Raw genomic sequence first — 20,455 nt, forward strand, 5'->3', positions numbered from 1 at the left:
TGTCCAAAATAGGATCTCTCTGCGTAGTCCAAACTGTCTTGGTACTTGCTCTCTAGACCAGGCTGGCCTCAACCTCAGAGGTCCGCCTGCTTCTGCCTCCCTAGTGCTGGGATTAAAGGAGTGCACTTCCCAACTGCAGGGCCTCGATACATGTCCTCTCTGCTCAAACACCCTGACTTGCTTGGTTCTCACTCTTTGGGGCTTCCCTCCATTGTCACTTCCTCAGGGAAGCCTCCCCTGATCTTCCTGGCTAATTGCTCCGGGAAAGCATACCATACCAACCAGCCTTCCATTTGTAATCGCTCACAATCGATTTTGCATTTATTCCTGTGAGTGTCTGATCATATCCCATCAACTAGGCTCCACAGGGGAGAGGTCACGGTGGCTTTCCTTACTGATGTAATCTTAGGGCTTAGTACAAGCAGGCACGCCATCCACATTTTCACATAAGTGAAGGAAAGTGTTCCTTATTTTACGGCGGGTAGACCTGCCCGTTTGTGCCCTCGCTTGATTTGTGTCTGAGCAAAATTTTCAGTGTGTGCACTCTGGTGGGAATTGTAACATAGCAACCTCACGGCGAGGGGAATGGCAGAGATCCACCACCCTCTACCTCCTGTTCCCCTGTGTTGTCCACACCCGTCTGTCCCTTCCCTCCCCGAGTGACAGCGGAGATGCAGGTCTCCAGCTGCCTCTACTCCGCTGCCCTTGTGCAGTTTTCTGCCAGTTGTGCATGCCGATTACTATGAATGCCACCATCTGGTACGCCACGCGGACATCATAATCTTTTCTTAATTACATTAGCAGCGCAATCAGTTACTGCATTACAAGGCCGGCGATGAGCTTTTAAATCTTGGTGGAAATCATAAATAATTGCACTAAGTACCAGGCGCCAGATGTGTGTGCCAACTTTGGTTGCACTAGATAAATAGTAACCTTACCAGAGTGTTAGACAGCAGGCGGTCCGGCCAGCCACAGGGCCACACCACACCTGGGCCTCCGCTGTAGGAAGGCACCAGCAGCCGCATACCCTAAGACAGGCTGTGGAAGGAGGCAGAGACCCTGGGAGGATGTGGTTACCGGGGAGAGAAGCTGATCCTTAGGGCCAGGGCCAGACTGGGCGGCGAGGAAGAAATGCTGAGAAAGACAAAAAGAAAATGAAGTGGATGGTTAGGAAGGAGGGAGGGAGGGAGGGAGGGGGCGAAGGAGGGAGGGAGGGAGGGAGGGAGGGAGGGAGGGAGGGAGACAAAGGAGAAGAAAGAGAGAGAAGAATGGGAGGCGGAAAAATGGCAACGTTGACTGAGAGACAGTGTGAGCATGGTGGAGACATAGAAAAACAGTGAGCCTCAGAGATCCTAGAAGAGCTGGAGGCTGGGGAGACACTGGGACCCATTGTTTCAGCTGAACTCTTGGCAGGCAGCTGGCAGGGACCCCAGCACCAGTTCAACTACTGGGAGCGAGAGCCATGTGACCAGAGAGTGGGTGGGTGAAGCTGTGGCCAGGCCTAATGGGCTTTCAATAGAAGGATTCTTTTCTTCCTTGAGTTGAAGAGGGAGGGGGTGAGTGTCATGGCAGGCCCAGAGGCAGCAGTTCTTTCTGTGCAAAGGTCATGACAGAAGCTTCTCATAGATGGGAGGAGGCCCAGGGCTGGTAAGTCTTGGAGAGGGGAGGGAGAAAGGGAGGAAAAGAGGAAGAGAGAGAGAGAGAGAGAGAGAGAGAGAGAGAGAGAGAATTTGATGTAATCAGATAACTCACAGCAATCCAGGCCAAGTGTAGGCCCAAGGATCGGTGGTGGTTCCAGGGGATAAGAATGGCATGTGGGGAGGCATAGAGACAAAAATCAAGAAAGAAAGGGGATGGCAGAGATAGAGACAGAGATAGAGATAGATAAGTGATAGATAGATTGATATAGAAAGAAAGGTAGATAGATAGATAGATAGATAGATAGATAGATAGACAGATGGATGGTTAGATGGATGGATGGATGGACAAATGGATGGTTGGACAGACGGACAGATGGATGGATGGATGGACCGATGGATGGATGGATGGATCGTTAGCTGCAAGCACAGACATGGCTCAGGTGAGGAAAGCAAAGGAGGAAACACAGAGTTTTTTAGGTAAGTGGCTGGTTGAAGGTATCTCTTCTCACTTGTGACATGTCACTCAGATGGACTTTAAAAGAATTTTAAAATGTATAAGCCCCGGGATGAAGAGAATGGGAGAGGAGGCACAGTGAACCAGGTGTGAACCAGATGCTGCAAGCAGGTGCACAGTGGCCCCTGGTTTGCTGGGTCCTCCACCTGTACAAGAAACGCAGCCAGCCCCATGCAGCTGGGAGAGACCCAGGGAAGAGGCTGGCTGTGGCCTCAGAGGTGGAGGGAGTGTCAGGGCCACTTTCTGCAGCCAGGGATCATCCACACTTTCTCTCATGAGGTGCAGCTGGAAGAGCCTCTGGACTCTTCCTTGACTGAGGGAAGGGAGAAACCCAGACGCACCCCGGGAGATAGTGCTGTAAGCTGCAATAGGAAAGGCCTGTCCTTCCCCACATGGCTTGCAGCACTGGCTCCTGCACTGAGAGTTGTGCTCACACCTCCCTCTCACTCAGGTCTCTGTGTTCTGAAAAAGTCTCTTGCAGAGATGATGCAACACTATCCAATGGCAGCACCCTCTTGCTGGTTGCACCCAGAGCATCCCCTCTCCGTGGCATCACGACACACTCTTGAATACAGAAGACAGCATGGGTATGTATGGGAAACTCTAGGCTGAAAGACAGAGATCAAATATTTAGGTACAGAGGAGAAGGAAGCTAGGAAGGAAAAGAGACGACACTTACATAAACTCCCTTTAATAGCATCCTGTGAAAGATGAAACAAAGCAAAGGGGCCATATAATGAGGTTGAAAGGACAGAATTAGAAGGAAATGTCTGGAGAACACAGAGGGGTTGAAAAGCAAGGGGAACTTAGAAGAGTTGAGGGTGGTGGCTCAGAAAGACTGAGGCAGGAGGATTGCTATCAGTTCTAGGACAGCCTGGGATAGAGTAAGACCTTGTCTCTAAAACAAGAGAAAGAGAGAGAGAGAGAGAGAGAGAGAGAGAGAGAGAGAGAGAGGAAGAGAATTAACAATGGCAATAGATGCTGTAGAAAAAAAAACAAAGAATGAACAGAAAGGGTATCATTAAATAAATAATACAAGATACAAGTCAGGTCACCTGTCACTCCAGCTTCCGGGGATTTGACACCCTGTTCTGGCCTCTGTGGGCATCTGCACAAATGTAGCATACACACACACACACACACACACACACACACACACACACACACAATCTTTTTTAAAGTTGAGGTCTGTATTTTCCTTCTGAATATGCTACTGGAAACAGCCTATAGGTAAGCGATGGGTGGGAACCAGAAAGGGAAAAAAACATAGGATCTAGAAAATTAGATTAAATGGAAAGGCAAAGGGAAACCCTGGAGTAGAAAAAGTAAAGCAATGATTAACTATGAAAAAAAAAAAAAAAAAACAACAACAAAAATTATGTACACTCATAGCACACTTCATGGCTCAGCTCTAGTCAATATTTTAGTCTTATCTATGTAAATATTGAATATTCACATAACAAAACTGTGAGAGAACCATGTTGTTAAGATGAGAGGAGGGGAAGTGTGTGCTGTGGTATAAAAACTGAATTCTCGTCTTTTTTTTACTAGACAGGCAATAGGTAGATACTTTCTTCTACAATATAGAGCTGGTAAACAGTTATTCTGAAACACAAAGGTAAGTAGTGGATGAAAGTTGGAGTTGTCTGTATTCATCACCTTTTCATCACTAATGAAATGCTCGAGGCAACACATTTCCTTAACTCACAGTTGTGATGGTTCAGGCTTCAGACCAAGCAGATCTATTTCCCTTTGGGGCTAGAGTGTTGCACCCTCTGACGTGCTGTGTGTGCAAAGCCACCCATAGTGAAAGCAGGAGAAGAGAAAGGCAAAGGATCCATGTAGGTTGCCCTTCAAGGGCCTGCCCACAGTGACATAAGGACTTCCCACGAGGTCCTGCCTCCTAAGAGCCCACTTACCTTTCACCCTGAGGACCAAGATCTTTGGAGGGCACTCACCCAGGGAGGGATGTTGGGAAGATGCCTTTTGTCATCGGCAGGCATTGTGCTGTCTGACTTCTAAACCACATACATACTCTTTGAGCAGAAATTTAAGAGTTCAAAACTGGTGGTGTCACTCAGTGGTCGAACACTCACCCTAAGCAAGGGAGGCCCTAGGCTTGAGCGTTAGCATTGGTGATGCGGGGAGAGGAGGAAGAAAAAGATTTAACAGTTTTTTAAGGCTTGAAATGAAACTGGCAGAATGATAAAGGGGCACCAGACCCAGCACTTCCCAGGTTTTTTTTAACTTTTCTTTTCTTTTTCATTTTTTTAAAAATTAATTAATTCAATTTACATCTCAGTCTTAGACCCCTCCTTCCTCTTATTCCAGTCTCACCCTCCCTCTGGCATCACCCTTCCCGGGCCTTTTTAAATAGTCAAAACTTCTGAAGGAGAAGGAATTTCACAGGGGAGGGGCAACATAAGATTTTTTTTTTTTTAAATAAACAGCTTTGGTTTCTAGTTGTGCTGTATGATGATTAGCTTTAGTTGTTAATGTAGCTCAACCTAGAATCTCCTGGAGAGTCTCTGTGAGGGACTGTCTGCACCAGATTGGCCTGTAAGCATTGTCTGTGATGGATTGTTTAAATTACCTTACTCCCACTGTGGGCATCACCATTCCCTAGGCAAGGGATCCTGTGCTGTGTAAGAGTATAGCTGAGCACACACTGACGCAGGAGCATGTGTAGACTCATTTCTATTCACTTCTAACTGTGGATATGCTGTGACCGGCAACTTGAGGCTCCTGCCTTGACTTCCTTACAGTGATGGACTATGACCTGGAATTGTAAGCTAAAACAAATCCTCACTACTCAAGTCTGCTTGTTGTCAGGTTATTTGATCACAGCAACAGAAATAAAACACACTAACCTTCAAAGCAAGAGTCACTGGCAACAGGAGCAGGGGTGTGGAGCTGAACCAACTGGAACATGGTTCTGGAAACAACTCAGTTCATTGTTGAGTTGCTAGAAGCAGGAGGCTCTATGGGACAATGATGGTGGAGAAAGAGAGACGTTACCATGAATGAAGCTTGCCATTCAGCTTGCCATTCACTGTCACTCAATCGCCATTGCCCCCCTTGGGTCAACCTAAGGATAGTCAGTTATTATACCAAACTGCCTAGATAGTCAACTTATAAGGAAGATTCTTTTGGCTCATAGTTTGGGAGGGTTCCAGTGGGTGACCAGTTGGCCCTGTTGCTTTGGGCAAGTGATAAAACAGCACCATGGAGGGAGGACATATGTTGGGGGAAACACTCACCTGTGGCTAAGAAACAAAGCAGAGGAAAGGGAAGGAGTGGGAGGCTCCACCTCTCTTTCAGAGACATGCCTCAGTGACCTGATTGCTTCTTGAAAGCTGTCCCAGCACTCAATAGCCATACCCTTGATATCAGGCTTGTATGAGGCATGAGGATCTGCCCTCCACTCCATAATAACAGCGTTGGAGACTCAGAGTAGCCAAAGTGAGGTGGTTTGTTTTACAAATTGGAGAGCTGGACTTGGCCCAGAATAATAGTGGTAGCCTGAGAGGGTAAAGAGCATATTTTTCCCCATGTGGGTCCTCTCTTTTTCTTTTATCACTGGCTGGGTAAGCAGGAGGGTCAGGGTAAGTCTTGTGGTTCCCTCTGCCACCGACGGTCTGCTTCTCAACAGAGACCATGCATGAGTGGCTTCATCCCTACCTTTTAATCCTGCTTACTTTAACATCATAAGGCACAGGATGCTGCCACAGCTGCAAGCTTCTGCTCTAAACTTTTAGTCTGGGTTGAGGAGGGAAGCTGGACTGGCAGGCAGGTTGGACCAAAGCTGACAGAAGGCACTTTTCAAATGGACCGTTTATTACATGACAACGAGGACGACTGCTACTATATTATTATTATTATTATTATTATTATTATTATTATTATTATTACTATTATTACTATTATTATTTTATTTCTCAGAGCCTGTGACAAACACACAGAACTTGGAGGACTACAGGTCCAAGCCACAGTAGACAGTAAAGCAGAGAGCTGAAGGCTTAGATTTTTGTTTGTATGAACAACTTGAATTCATCCTCTCTCTCCCTCTCCCTGTCCCTCCCCCTTCTTTTTCCCTCCCTCCCTCTCTCTACTTCTCCTCCCTCTTTCTCCTCCTCCCCTGCCCTTTGAGGGATTGTTAAGGATTATGTTGATGGTAGGATTATTCTTTAACATTTTCTATATTAAAAAAATCTAATAAATGGTATTTTTTAAAAAAGCAATATATAACCAAAAGCTATTAGGAATACCAAGATGAAGCTGGCAAAATCACTGTCTTAATGAGATACCTTAACATTATTACATTGTTTAGTCTTTGTCAAGTCAAGTAGGCAAAGAAGAACTAAAAGCATGGAAGAGATGAGGAATTTCATTAATAGGGCTGTTTACTTGTACGAGTCACGTGCCGTAACCTACACAGAATACACAATTTTAACCTGTTCCGTTTAGCACTTAAGATCATTAATCCTTTCTCTAATTCACAAAAGCCATGTTTCTCCCTTTTAACAGTTGGAAACTTTAAGCCACAGGAGGGCAGAGGGTGGGTCTGCCTCAGCTGCACTGTTGAGCGGGTGGGACCTTGGCTACAAAAAATAGGCACGCACAAACATTTGTTCCTATCCAAAAGATATGCTTTCTCACTTGAATGCATCCTGATTGTCAGTTTGATGGGGCTTAAAGTCGCCATGGAGACACATCTTTGGGCTTGTCTATGAAGCCTTTCCTAGATTAGATCAAGGGGGAGATGATCTGTTTTAAAGGTAGGATGTCTGGGCTGGGATCCTTGACTGAATATCAGGAATGATGTGAGCTGAGCAGCAGCATTCAATGCTCTGAGCTCATGACTGCAGGCATTGTGGCCAGCAGCTTCACACCCCTGCCGCCGTGCCTTCCTGGTCACGATGGGTCTTCACACCCCTGCCGCCGTGCCTTCCAGCCAAGGTGGCCCATACTTTCAAACATGTGCCACAATAAACCCTTCTCTTGTTAAGTTGCTTAGGTAACTTGGCACAGAAATGAGAAAAATAGCGAAGTATAAAAGTGTTTGAGAAGTGCAGCAAGTATTTAAAGTATTTAAGCCCCCAAGTATTTAAAACCAATGTAATATCACTGACAACTTTTTCAAGTATTTTTTTGGGGGGGTTGTTTTTGTTTTTAATAGAATTTTACAAGTCGTTCCAAATTAACAATAACATCAACAACAAAACCCTCCAAATATACACGATGAAATGAGGATGGAAAGCCATCTGAATTTCTTTAAAATATTTGTAGGGGGAGGGTTTAGGGAGATAGTTACACATTTAACTATCTCTGGATGCTCTGCCAGAGGACGCAGGTTCGATTCCCAGCACCCACATACATGGTGCCTCACAACCATCATTCACTCCAGTTGCAGGGGATCTGCTGGCCTTTTCTGGCCTCTGAGGCCACCATACTCACACAATGCACAGGCGAAGTAGTCAACAAATCACCCACACACATAAAATAGTAGAATAAAAGTTTTAGTTAAAAGTTTATTGCGTGTATGTATTTACTATGTGGATGTGAGCACATGTACTGATGCACATATCATGCCACAGCAAACGCGTGGAAATCAGGGGACAACTTTCCAGAGTTGGTTCCCTCCTCCGACCACGTAGGTCAGGAGGATTGAACTGAGCGTCTTCACCCATCTCTATCTGACTGGCCCCATCTACATTTCTCCTAAGACTTATAACTTTATTAAATTAGAGAAAATGTTTCTATTAACGTATATGTGCATGGATGGGCAGGCATGCCACACAACTGTGTGGAGGTCAGAGGACAATTTTGTGGGGTTCTAGCCTTCAGTCATGTGGATCTTGGGCTTGAGCTCAGGTCCTCAAGCTTTCAGGGTAAGCACGTTTATCCACTGGGCCATCTCACTGGCTCGGAAGATGTTTTTAAATGGTGGGATAATAGTGCCCCAAAAGACAACTAAATCAATGGAACTAAGCAGAATCCAGAGACTCCTTCCCACTGAGTTACCCGCCCAAATAAGATACAATGTAAACTGCTTGAGGAGAGAAATGTTATTTGACAGACAGTCTTGGAATGATTTCCTCCAGATTGGGAAGAAAATTATATCCTTATCTCACACTCTCCAATAGATAGAAGTCCCAAAAGCAAAATATAGAGGACTGGGCTGTCAAGATAGTTTAGAAGGCAAGGCGCTTGCTGCCAAGGCTGATAACCTGAGTTCAATCCTGGAATCCACAGGTGGAAGGAAAGAACTGACTCCTACTGGTTGTAGTTCTCTGACCTCCACGTGTGTACTGTGACACACGCAGACACACACACACAGACACACATACACATGGACACACACAGATGACACACACATACACAAAATAAATGCAATAAAAATAATTTTTAAAATAGCACAATCGTAGCATAAGAAGTCAAGGAGATTGTGTGGTCACCCTGGAGATAGGGGGCTGTGTGGTCACCCTGGGGACAGGGGGCTGTGTGGTCATTCTGGGGCTAGGGGGTGTGAGGCAAACCAAGTGGCTCAAAACTGAAGGAACTTGACCTACAGCTATGACAATGTGCTGCAAGTACTGACAACTCAGTCAAGAGCTGAGGGAGTAAGATCAGGACACCACCCTGTAAGTAAATCTCAGTGAGTAGGGCTAGAGGGATGACTCAGTAATTAGAGCACACACTACTCTTCCTGGGGACAGAGTTCAGCTTCCACCTCCCATGTCACATGGCTCACAATCTTCCAGGAGATCAGGTGCCCTCTTCTAGACTCCACTGGTATTACACTCATGTGTATGTGTGTGTGTGTCCATGCCATCACACAGCACAGGTGGTGATCAGAGGGTGACACCATGTGGGTCCCAGGAATTGAACTCAGCTTGTCAGGCTTGGCAGAAAGCACCTTTGCCAACTGAACCATCTCTCCAGCCCTTATGAGCAGTTGTTTTCAAGAGCTAATGCATCCAGAGCCAGGAGAACAGGGACAGTAGATGTATCCATGAACAGAGGAATATAAAATGTGACTAGAAATGTGCATGGCCTGGCACTCTTGCTCTGGGAGATGCTGGGTAAGACCAGGATGATCAAATGCACGCTGTACAGCACGCCAGCTGCCCACCCTGCTTCTGTCTCAGCAAAGGAAACGCTGGCTTGCATCCCTATCCACCTATTTTGTCTCTGTGTGGTGTTGGGTGCAGCATTTTCTATCCCAGAAAAACGTGGAAGTAATCTCGGTGCCCATCAAACAGAATGTGGTCTGGCAAAAGGCCTCTGACCCATATGCAAGACACTGCAGTATTTGAAATGAATGCATTAGGTGTGTAGTTATTGACAGGAAAAGATAGTCTGCACAGCAGAGAGGAGCATAGTGGTGTATGAGGTAGGATGTCTTCTATGGCAAACAACAGCAAAGCAAGCTATGCCTGCTCCAAGCTCCCATGTATATAAATGACAAGAGGGCCAGAGAAAGACAAGTCAGTCTGGATGATGTGGTGCCCTTTCTTCTCCCACCCAGAATCCTCTTCAAATATTGTATGAAATAGCTTGTGAGGCTTTCAAAACACACTCTTTCACACACACACATGTCTGATCTTACACATGCTACAGAAGTGTGTATGCACACACTCCACATAAATAAAAATATCCATAATTAAGTAACAAATAGAGATGTTTTAAAGATTTTTTTTAAAGATTTATTTTTTTAATGTATATGAGTGCTCCATCTGTGTGCATACATCTGTGTGCACACCAGGCGAGGGCACCAGATCTCATTATAGATGGTTGTGAGCCACGATGTGGGTGCTGGGAATTGAACTTGGGACCTCTGGAAGAGCAGACAGTGCTCTCTTAAACACTTTGTGTACTCGTATGTGTCTGTGTGGATATGTGTATGTGATTGCAGATGACTGTAGAGGCCAGAAGATGGTGTACTATCCCCTCGGAGCTGGAGTTCCTGGTGTATGTGAGCCACTAGAAGTAGGTGCTGAGAACCAAACTCAGGTCCTTTGCAAGAGCTATTCATGCTCTTAGCCATCAAGCCTTCCCTCCAGTCCTGAGAGGGAAAGCTTTTTGTTTGTTTGTTTGTTTTGTTTGTTTGTTTGTTTTGTTAGTTTTTGAGACAGGGTCTTACTATGTAGCTCTGGCTGTTCTAGAACTCACTGAGTACACCAGGCTGACTTCAAACTCTCAGAGATCCGCCTGCCTCTGCCTCTGCCTCCCGAGTGCTGGGATTCCAGGTGTGCACCACCTCACCAGTCTTGTTTTCTGTTTCTTTTTAAACTAGGTCTGTAGGACAGACTGAAGTTCAGTGGCCCTGGGATGAGGAGGCCAGTCATTAAATGTAGAATTAATTTTGAGAAAAATTTAAAACCCACAAATGTTGTATTTCATTTCTTCCCAAGAATAACATGGACAACATAGGAAGGGGTGGCTTGCAGAGTCCTCAACATCTGGGGACAACGATTTAGTTATTAACATCAGACTTTGGTAACTCAAGCATACAATCTATAAATTTAAGCATACTCTCTGAAAGCAGAGAAATAAATGTTAAAATGGAAAGAAGAAGAGAGACAGAGATAAGGGAACCTGTTTGATTAGAGAGAGGACTGAAAATGAGGTTGAAGAAAGCAAACAAGAAAAAAATAAAACCAAACAGGAAGCCCAAATGAGAAGAGAGAATTGAAACTTGTTACTAAAATAACTGTGAGTGGCCTAGACTTCTCACTTAAAAGACAGGGATGCCCAGATGGGGTAAGAAAGACTGAGAACCAAGATAACGAAACATAAAGTGTGAAGTTAGAGAAATCCAATCCAAAACTTGGAGTGTAGCTATATTGGGATCAGAAAAAATAGACTTTGAAGGCAAATGCAAGAATACAAATAAAGAGTAGTGTCCAATAATAAGACACGGCTGAGAAGGAAGATGATCTTATATGCACCTACCAAAAAGCTCAAAACACATAAAGCAAAATTTCATTGGAATTATAAGGAGAAGCAGAGAAAACCAAAACCACAGAGGGAGATTTGTGAAGTATTCACTCTCTCTCTCTCTCTCTCTCTCTCTCTCTCTCTCTCTCTGTCAACTAAGTGAAAAGTAAAGCAGCAAGATAAAGAAGGTTCAAATAACACCATTAACAGGCAAGGAATTACAACTTCTGAGAACATTTTTGTTGAAGTTTAGTGAATTATTAGGCTTTTCCTAGAGAGTGTTTATAAAAATCAACCATGAAGTAGAGAACCAGATGAGTTATGCAGACCATGTATTCCAATAACAATACAGCAAACTCAGATGTCAGCTGTACATAGCCTGCCAAGCAAACCATTCATTTAGAAAACGAAATAAAGTGAAAGTACTGTATTTCAAAAATGTATGAGAAGCAGCCCCAAGAAAAGAAAATAGGAAAACAAGCTAAGCATTCAATTAAAGAAAAACAGAATAAATTCCAAAGAAAATAACAAAGAAATAATAGGAATCATTTCCACATAAAACTGATAGAGCATAGGTAAGCAATGCTGAATTGTTCTTTGCAAATGTCTTAGTCACTGTTCTGTTACTGTGAAGGAACACCATAACGAGGGCAACCTATTAAAAAATGAATTTTAATTGGGGCTTTGTTTACAATTCAGAGAGTTAATCCACACTAGCATCACCACTATCATCATCATCATCGTCATCATAATCAACACCACATCACCATTATCACCATCATCATCGCTATCCTATCATCATCACCATCACCAGCATCATCATCACTATCCCATCATCACCACCATCACGAGTCCAGTCATTTTTTTACAAATGGAAAAAGCATATTACGATCCCCAATAAACTGTGGGGAAAAGCATGTGATAAAGGTGGATGCTAACTTTTGAAAAGCAATCAAGAGCCTGGAGAGAAACCCACTCTGCTTCACAGCCACACTTCTCAGGAAGTCACAGCAATCTGCTTTTTACTGGATAAATCCTTTCACTAAGTAAAAGATTAAAATTTAAAAGGTTGCTACAACCACTTACATTTAATTATATTAGACAAATTGAGATAAGAAAAAGAATTTACTGGAAGGAAGTGAAAGAATTACCATCATTACCACCATCCCCCAAATACCATGGTCTAACATTTGAAGAAGGTTTTAAGGAAATCTACTAATGAACTATCAGATTAAAGGAATTCAACGAGTCCTATCCGTACGAGTCTCCTATATAGAAGCTTTTGTGTTTCTAGACACTAGCAACAAATGAGGTGCATGACATTTATAAAAACAACTCAGTGGCAGAATCTAGAAGGAAATTATACATTAGTAAAGAAAATGAAAGACTAAGCAAAGAGGCAGACAGTCTCGACTTCCTAAAGCTGGGAATTTTCTTTAGATGAACATATAAAGTCAATGATCAGCCATTTTAAAACATCAAGAGAATTTTTCATGAACGTGAGACTCTTAACTCAAGCTGTGAAAATGCAACCACAGTCGGAAACAGATATATTTTTTTAAATGTGCGCAAACTTATAGATGAAATGATGTTCTCCCTCCAGCTATAAAGACGTCTGATGGAGCCAGAGGGATAAAACGGTACACTTCAGAGCCGGGAGGGTAGGGACGGAAGAACAGATACAAGAGGGGAAATCCACCCACGCAGTGAGGAGCGGACACACAGAGAGGTAGAGGGACGGACTGCTGCATCACATGCTTTAAAGATGAGGACAGAGGGAAGGGACTGGACGCCTGCTGTCTGCAAGCTTTGGTGGAGTAATGGATCCAGGCAATGATGATTCTTGGTGTCCCCAGACTGTGCTGGTCGACATGATAACCCCACCCATGGAGCACACAGCCTCCTGGAGGGAGCATCCTGGCCCTGTAGCCAACCTGCCCTCATCAAGTTTCTATAGTCAACATCGACACCACAGGGACAGAGGGACATGTTGAAGGACAGATGCCAAGGGGAAGCAGTTGGAGAAAACTTGATACGTCTGTGTTTGTGCGTGTGTGTGTGTTGGGGGGGGTGTCTTTGTGAAGCAAGAGGTCCGGTTTCTCCAATAGACGCATTTCAAGTGGGGAAGAGGAGAGAAATGCTTGTATGCTGAAATAGACTTGGGAAGTGCACAGACATCATTCACAGCCTAATTAAACCAAACTGCAAGAAACGGTGCTGGTGCCAGTGTGCTTGCCCCTCATGCATGAGGCCCTGGGCTCTATCCCCAGCATTAGAAAATAACGCAGACGTAAAATCATGGTAATATCCGAAAGACTTTTAAATGCTATGTATTTATTTATTATCACACACGTACGCGCATCGTGTGTGTGCCCGGGTTTGCATGGGACAGCGAGCGTGCTTATGGGAACGAGAGGGAGAACCTGTGGAGTCAGTTCTCTCTGCCTTCGTGTGGGTTCTAGGGACTGAAAGTCTCAGGCAGCCAAGGTTTACCCAGCAGCTGCCTTTACCTGCTGAGCCATCTCACCTGGGCAGAGATGTTTTCGCTGATAGGAAGGTTTAGTGTTATTGTTAAGACTAACGGACGTTCTCATGGCTTAAAAGAGCCCTGATCTCTTCAAGACTCATGCCAAAATATTCAAAGCTACCGTTCAGGCTGTTGAAGGTGAGCCATGAGCCTGGGAGGCTGGCAAGTCCCGCTGTCTGTCCTAGGAGCATGTTTGACATTTTCTCAAATAGGAAGTTGAAAGGGGAGTCAACAATGACGGGGCGCTCCGTTAACCTGTGTGAGGGAAATGTACCAGCAGATCCCTGTCTTGGTTTCTATACAGATAGGTGTGAGGCTTGAGGGAGAGGGCGCCCTACCTTGACTGAGCGGCACAGCGGAGCTGGCCCTGGAGCCAGACCACGGCAGGAGAGCAGGAGAGCTGACCCCAGCCTCGCTGGGGCAGTGCTGGAGAGCTCTCCCTGGTGGCGCAGATAAGGGAGAGCCAGCAAGCTGACCGTCTGAGCTACCGCCCAGGCCCAGATCCAGGGCTCTGAGTTGGCCCACCCCAAAATCTACATCATCTATGAAGGGTTGGGACTCCTGCTGTTCCAAAGCTTCGGGATCTCCATGACACGGCGCAACAACAGGAGAACTGGGAGGAGTTCTGATGAGGATCCAACGTTGATGGTGTCACAGAAGTCAGAGATCTCGAACCGGACCAGCGACCCATTGCCATTGCAAGTGAAGATGTGTGGACAGAGGGATATACTACAGGGCACGCTGTGACACACTACAGCTTCCACGCCGAGATCTTTTCTATGCTTTATTGTCGTTGTGTGTTTTATTCTGTGGGAAGTTTGCAAGGGCGGAAGGCAGCTGCGAGGGAACAGGGAGATGAGCGGGACTGGGGTGCATGATGTGAAAATCACAAAGAGTCAATAAAAAGTTTTTAAAAAGGTGCTAGGTGGATTCAATACTAGGAATAAATGGCAAAATCTTGAAACTTGTGCGAATTATCCAGGCACACATGTTAATGCCATTGGAATGGGAGGGGCTGACTAAGCAAGGCAGTAAAAGCGCTTCACTTGCAGGCAAACACTGATAGCTTTACATAAAAATCAAACATTTACACACAATTAAATGTGCCTTTAACAGAAGTGAAAGACAAACTGTGGTCTGGAGAAACTCACTTGCACTAGAAATATTAATGTCCACAATATATAATGATCTTTTACAAATCAATAAGCAAGAAAACGGGAAATGTGTTAGGCTCTAGACCGGGAATTAAGAAAAACCTGAGTAGTGAATAAATACTCGAGAAACAGGGTCCTTGCTGGTGCTGTTCTGATGACACTGGATGGCGTGATGTAGCAGGTGGGCACCGTCTGTGGTTTAACCATCCATGCCCATACATCTACCCCAGATGAATTCTCTTCTCTGTGCCTGAGAAGACATAAGAAGAAGTTGTTCTCATGACTTAGTTGTGAAAGTGTAAATGTGAGAAGACCTTATGCAAAGCACAGAGGAGAAGTGGGAAAATACGCAGCACATAGCTTCAGTGGACAGGTGACTGGATGAGCAGAAACCACGTGTGCCAGCATACATGTCCTTAGAATCAGGTTTTTTAAAAACACCGCACCTTTAAAAACTTCAAGACCTCACACTTCAAACACACCCAGGGGCTGCGAGGATGCCCTGTCAGAAAAATGCTGGGCGTGCAAGCATGAGGACCTGAGTTCGGTCCCCAGAGTGGGCATATAGAAGCAGACCCGGTAGGGGGAAGGTAAAACCAGGTGGCTCTCTGGGGTTCACGGGCCAGTCTGCTTTAGCTGAGTTAGTAAGCTCCAGGCCAATGAGAGACCCTACTTCAAAAAGCACAGTGGGGCTGGGGAGATGGAGCAGAGGGGGGCATGCCCAATGTGCAAGCAAGACTGGAATTCAGACGCCCAGAACTCAGGTAAATCCTGGGTGGGTGTGGCAGCCCAGTTCTGACTCAGAAAGTAGAGGACAGATCCCCAGCTCAAGCTGCGTAGCCAGACTAGCAGAAGCAGCACGCTCTGAGTTCTCCTGAGAGACCTGGCAAGGTGAACAAGGCACAGAGCAATGAAGAAGACCCTGACTTCAGCTTCTAGCCTCCCTATGCCTGCACACAAATACACAGACCTGAGAAAAAGCAAGGGTGAACAGCTCCTGAGGAACACACCTCAAGGTTGACCTCTGGCCCAAGGCTGACCTCCAGCCTCCGTGTGCATGAACACACACACACACACACACACACACACACACACACCTGCCTATACCTGCACATTGCCCAACCTGTGATTTTGCTGTAAGCCTCGATGACCTTCACACCCTCTGGGTGTGATGCCCTCAGGGAATGAGGTGCAAATGAAGGGGAGGGGTGGGGCTTGATCTTGGCACAGCTGGTCAGTGGTTAATCTAGTGAAATGGATGTGTGTTATGCCATTTCCCGTGCTTTCTCATACTTCTGAGACATTTCATGGTTACAATTTTTTTTTTTTTTAAGAAAATGCATTGGTTTAATATCATTAACTACTGCATGATTCTTCTATCTGGGAAACCCTGGATAATTAACCGAAAAATACTTAGGGCTAATAAACACGGCGTGTCCCCTGAGGTAGGACTGCTGCAGAACTCTCACCTCCCACTCTTGGGACTTGTTTGCGTTTTCAAAATGATGAGCACATATCAGTGTTCTACTCAGAAAACAATAATGAGAGTTCCATCCTGAAAACCAAATAAAATGCAAGCGTGAATAAAAACACCTGATAAAGTTTAGCATGGAGACAGAAAGAAGTTAATGAGAAGAACTGACGATGTTGGAATAAAGCCTCAGTTCAAAAAGCTGCCCTAAGTAATAGTCAGAAATGTGCAAAACTGAGAGTGGAACCAAGTAGCTAGACACAAAGGAAAACCTGAAAAAACAAAAAAAAAAAATGCCCAAGGAAGGCCTGGGGCGTGTTGTTCGTACTCCGAGGTGTTGAATTTATCTTGGTGGAAAGAGCACTTGATGCTCTTCGGCATCACCAGGGTTCCAGTACCCTCATCAGGTGGCCTCAGCTGCCCACAAGTCCCGCTCCACGGGATCCAGAGCCTGCTGGCCACTGCTGGCACCTTCACTCACGTGTGTGTAACTCCACCCGGACTCACACACAGAAACATACATAAACTCATAGAGACACATACAGACATACACACAGACGTACACACACAGACACATAGACACAGACACATAGACATAGACACACACGCAAACACATACACAGACACACACATAGACACACACACAAACACATATACATACATAGACACACAGAGATACAAACACACATACAGATACATACACAAACACACACAGACACGCACATTGACGCACACATAGAGACACAGACACATAGCCACACACAGAGAGACACATACACATAATTTAAGAAGAAAAATGTAAGACTCTTGAGCTCTTTCTAGAAAAACCTACCCCTGCAACAGAGTCGCGCTTGGTTTCAGAACACTTAAGGATGCACCAAAGTCCATGTGACTTGGAACCAGAACTCCTGCCCAGAAATACCTAGGATATGAAACTGTCTTAATTAAACACCATAAAGTATCAAGTTATAAAGACAGAATAAGGCTGGCACGATGGCTCAGTGGGTAAAGTGGCTGCTGTCAAGCCTGGGCTTCTGAGCTCAGAGCCCACAGGAATATTGCTATTCAAGTCTGTATCCCCCGGCTGGGGCTGAGGGAGGGGACAGAGGGTCCCTGAAGCCCACTGGCAGCCACCCCAGCTGAAGCAACGAGCTCCAGATTCAGTGGGAGACCCTGCCTCAAAAACTAACAAGGAGAGAGATTGAGGACCGTACCCAACATTGACCCCTGCTCCTCCACACACATGTTCATACACACGCAGAACATACATAAGCCACAGAGAGAGAGAGAGAGGAATGATCAGGATTAATTCATTCCTGGGTTATACACTCACTCTGAACAAACATCCTTGCACACACACACACACACACACCTTACAGGGTTACTAGAAACCTGCTTAAGTTTCAGAATATTAACAGTGACCATTTCTGATGGGTGGGGCTGCTGCACAAATTTTGCATTCTCCACATTTTGTTCATTGCATTTTGTATAATTAATGTGCTTCAGCTTTGTAATACAAAATATAATGAGCTTCAGAAAGCTGTGCTCCTACCCACGTAGGACAAGTCTGTTATTAATCACCCTTCCGGATAGATTTTCCATTGCTTTAATCTTTTTTATTTCCTCCAGGTGAATTTCAGAAACCTTGTGTGAAGATATTTTCCTCCAACCAAATCCTGTGTATGTTATCTGGGATTTAAATTATTGTTATTAATTGTTACTGCTATTAGCATGTGTGTGTGCTTGCATGCACACCCACGCGTGCAAGTGCGCTCTGGGAATCAAGCTCAGACCAGAAGACTTGGCAGCAAGCATCATTACCTGCTGAGCCATCTCCCTGCTCCTTATCTGGGATTTTGACAACACCTAGATTTATCTCTCCAGTCTATATCCAGCTTTAACAAGACCCCAAAGTGGCCCGTTCCAAAGCAAGACTGAGAATCGCTGTTGGAAATAATTACAGCTTTACAAAAAAGCTCCACTGAATCTAACTCATGTGCTGTAGTTTGCCCAGCTCACGTGTGTACCTGATGTGTCTCAGCACAGTAGACAGTTGTCAGTCTCGTTAAGGGTATATTTAAAGGCTCGGAAGTGGCTCAGTTGATAAAATACTTGATGTATAAGCTATATGATCTCTCTCTGTCTCTCTGTCTCTGTGTATGTGTGTGTGTCAGAGTGTGTGTGTGTGTGTGTGTGTGTGTGTGTGTGTGTGTAGTGGGTGTACAGGTGCATGTGGGGGTCAGGGGGCAACCTCAGATGCCCATCTACTCTTTCCATTTTGTTTGAGACAGAGTCTCTTTCTTGTTTCTATGTGCTCCAGGCTTGCCGGTCTGCCATCTGCCAGGGATTCTCCTGTGTCTGCCTCCTGTGTGACCTCATGAGAGTGGGGTACAGACACTTACTACCTCCCTGGCTTTTAGACAATCTGTGGGGACTTGAACTCCAGTCCTCACACTTGAGGGGCAGATCCCGCTTTAGAGTATAGGCAGAGCTGTTGCCTGCTGCCCCTGCTGATGGTTGTTCTTGCACTCTTCATCTTTCAAGAATGCTATAAAGAGCCACTCTGTAACAGGAGTTGCACAGAATCTCCCCTGAGTTTGTGGTTTCTTGGATACGGTTTTTGAAACCTATGTACAGGTTTTGTTGTTGTTGTTTAATGTAATCGAGGAACTGGGGAGCTGACTCAGTGGGTAAAATACTTGCTACACAAGCAAGAAGATCTGGATTTGATACCTGTAACCCATATAAAAAAGCCAGCAGTGTGGTATGTGTGTGTGTGCTGCAAATCCCAGCCCTGGTGGAAGACACAGAGGAAATTCCTGGGGGGTTGCTGGCCAGACAGCCTTGTCTAACTGGGGAGTCCAGGTCAGTGAGCAAGGACTTGTTTCAAAACACAAGTCACGGACACGGCACCTGAAGAATGGCACCTGAGGACACCTGGCTTCCACATTCATCTATACACACACACATATGTAAATGTGTACCCACTCATACACATATAAAAGCATAGCACACACACATGCACATACACACACACACACACATATCCACACATACACACACATATCCACATGAACACACACACACAGGCCTTTGCCATCCCAAGATTGTGCAAACATTGCCCTGTAGTTTATAGCTTCATTTTCTATGTAGAAATATCCTCACATGGGATTTGTGTTGATGTAACATGTAAATAAGATCCAACCCCTTACACACACACACACACACACACACACACACACACACACACCGCACACACGCACGCACACACGCGTGCAATCCTGCAATCCTGCGATTGCCTGTGTCTCCTCTCCCTCATTCACCCGTGCCACCTCTGTCACCCTGGACTGAGGGCTTTCGGTCTGTACTCTGATCTTTCTGGACAGGAAGACACACTTCTGCATTGTTTCCTTGGATCCACCTCACGTGTCCTGTTATCTGCTGAACTGCTCTTCCAGAGTTCTCGGCATTCAAAAAAACTGAGGCTGGTGGGATGGCTCAGTGGGTAAAGATGCTTGCTATACAAGCCAGGTGGTCCCAGTTCCAGCCCTGGAACCCATGTAAAGGTGGAAGGAGAGAACTGACTCCTGCAAGCTGTCCTCTGACCTCTACACATGTCTGCACACACACATGCAAAATAAACCCATGAATGTTAATCGGTTTCCCAGTTCAGTTTGTCCAATTTAAATGAAACCTGGGACTCTGCCGATTTTTATTTAACAGCACTGTTGTCGGTTTTTTTGTTTTGTTTTGTTTTGTTTTGTTTTAGTGGGGGTCTCATTACATTGTAAATTAATTTTAAGAAATGTATGTCTCCCTTCATATTCAAGAATACAAAATAACTTTTTACAGTCATCCTTTGTGCTCATCTATTATTATACATTTAGTCCCATAATAAAATACGTGGTATTTTGGTGTGTGTGTGTACATGTTTGATTCTTTTAATGTAGCATCTAGCATGTTTTGGACATTTTATAGTTTATAATAGTTTTTCAGTTGGGTCCTTCTGTCTCCCAGCTGGACAGTCATATCATCTGTAGATAAAGATAATTTACACCCCCACCTTTTAATTTTTATTCTTGTGATGTCGTTTTTTTAATTACACTGGTGATTTCTTCCAGAACAATGCTAAATAATAGTCTACCGGACTAATATTGGACATTTTTGTTTTATTCTGACTTTAATGGGAATGCTTTTAGTGTTTTT

At 44.9% G+C, this 20,455-nt stretch overlaps 1 long non-coding RNA gene across 8 annotated transcripts; it reads left to right on the top strand.

Moving 5' to 3' along the window:
• The first annotated feature begins 1,505 nt into the window (after nucleotides 1-1,505).
• On the top strand, nucleotides 1,506-20,097 carry LOC132655883 (uncharacterized). Of its 8 annotated transcripts, none has more exons than XR_009593817.1 (4): nucleotides 1,506-1,647; nucleotides 2,626-2,741; nucleotides 3,706-3,772; nucleotides 17,879-20,097. It is a non-coding gene; the product is annotated as an uncharacterized LOC132655883 (long non-coding RNA). The 8 variants fall into 8 exon arrangements; XR_009593819.1 differs by lacking the exon at nucleotides 17,879-20,097 and adding an exon at nucleotides 13,929-17,838; XR_009593813.1 differs by lacking the exon at nucleotides 17,879-20,097 and adding an exon at nucleotides 11,797-13,381.
• The last annotated feature ends 358 nt before the right edge of the window (nucleotides 20,098-20,455 follow it).

The sequence above is a fragment of the Meriones unguiculatus genome, chromosome 8, assembly GCF_030254825.1.
Source record: "Meriones unguiculatus strain TT.TT164.6M chromosome 8, Bangor_MerUng_6.1, whole genome shotgun sequence".
NCBI lineage: Eukaryota > Metazoa > Chordata > Mammalia > Rodentia > Muridae > Meriones > Meriones unguiculatus.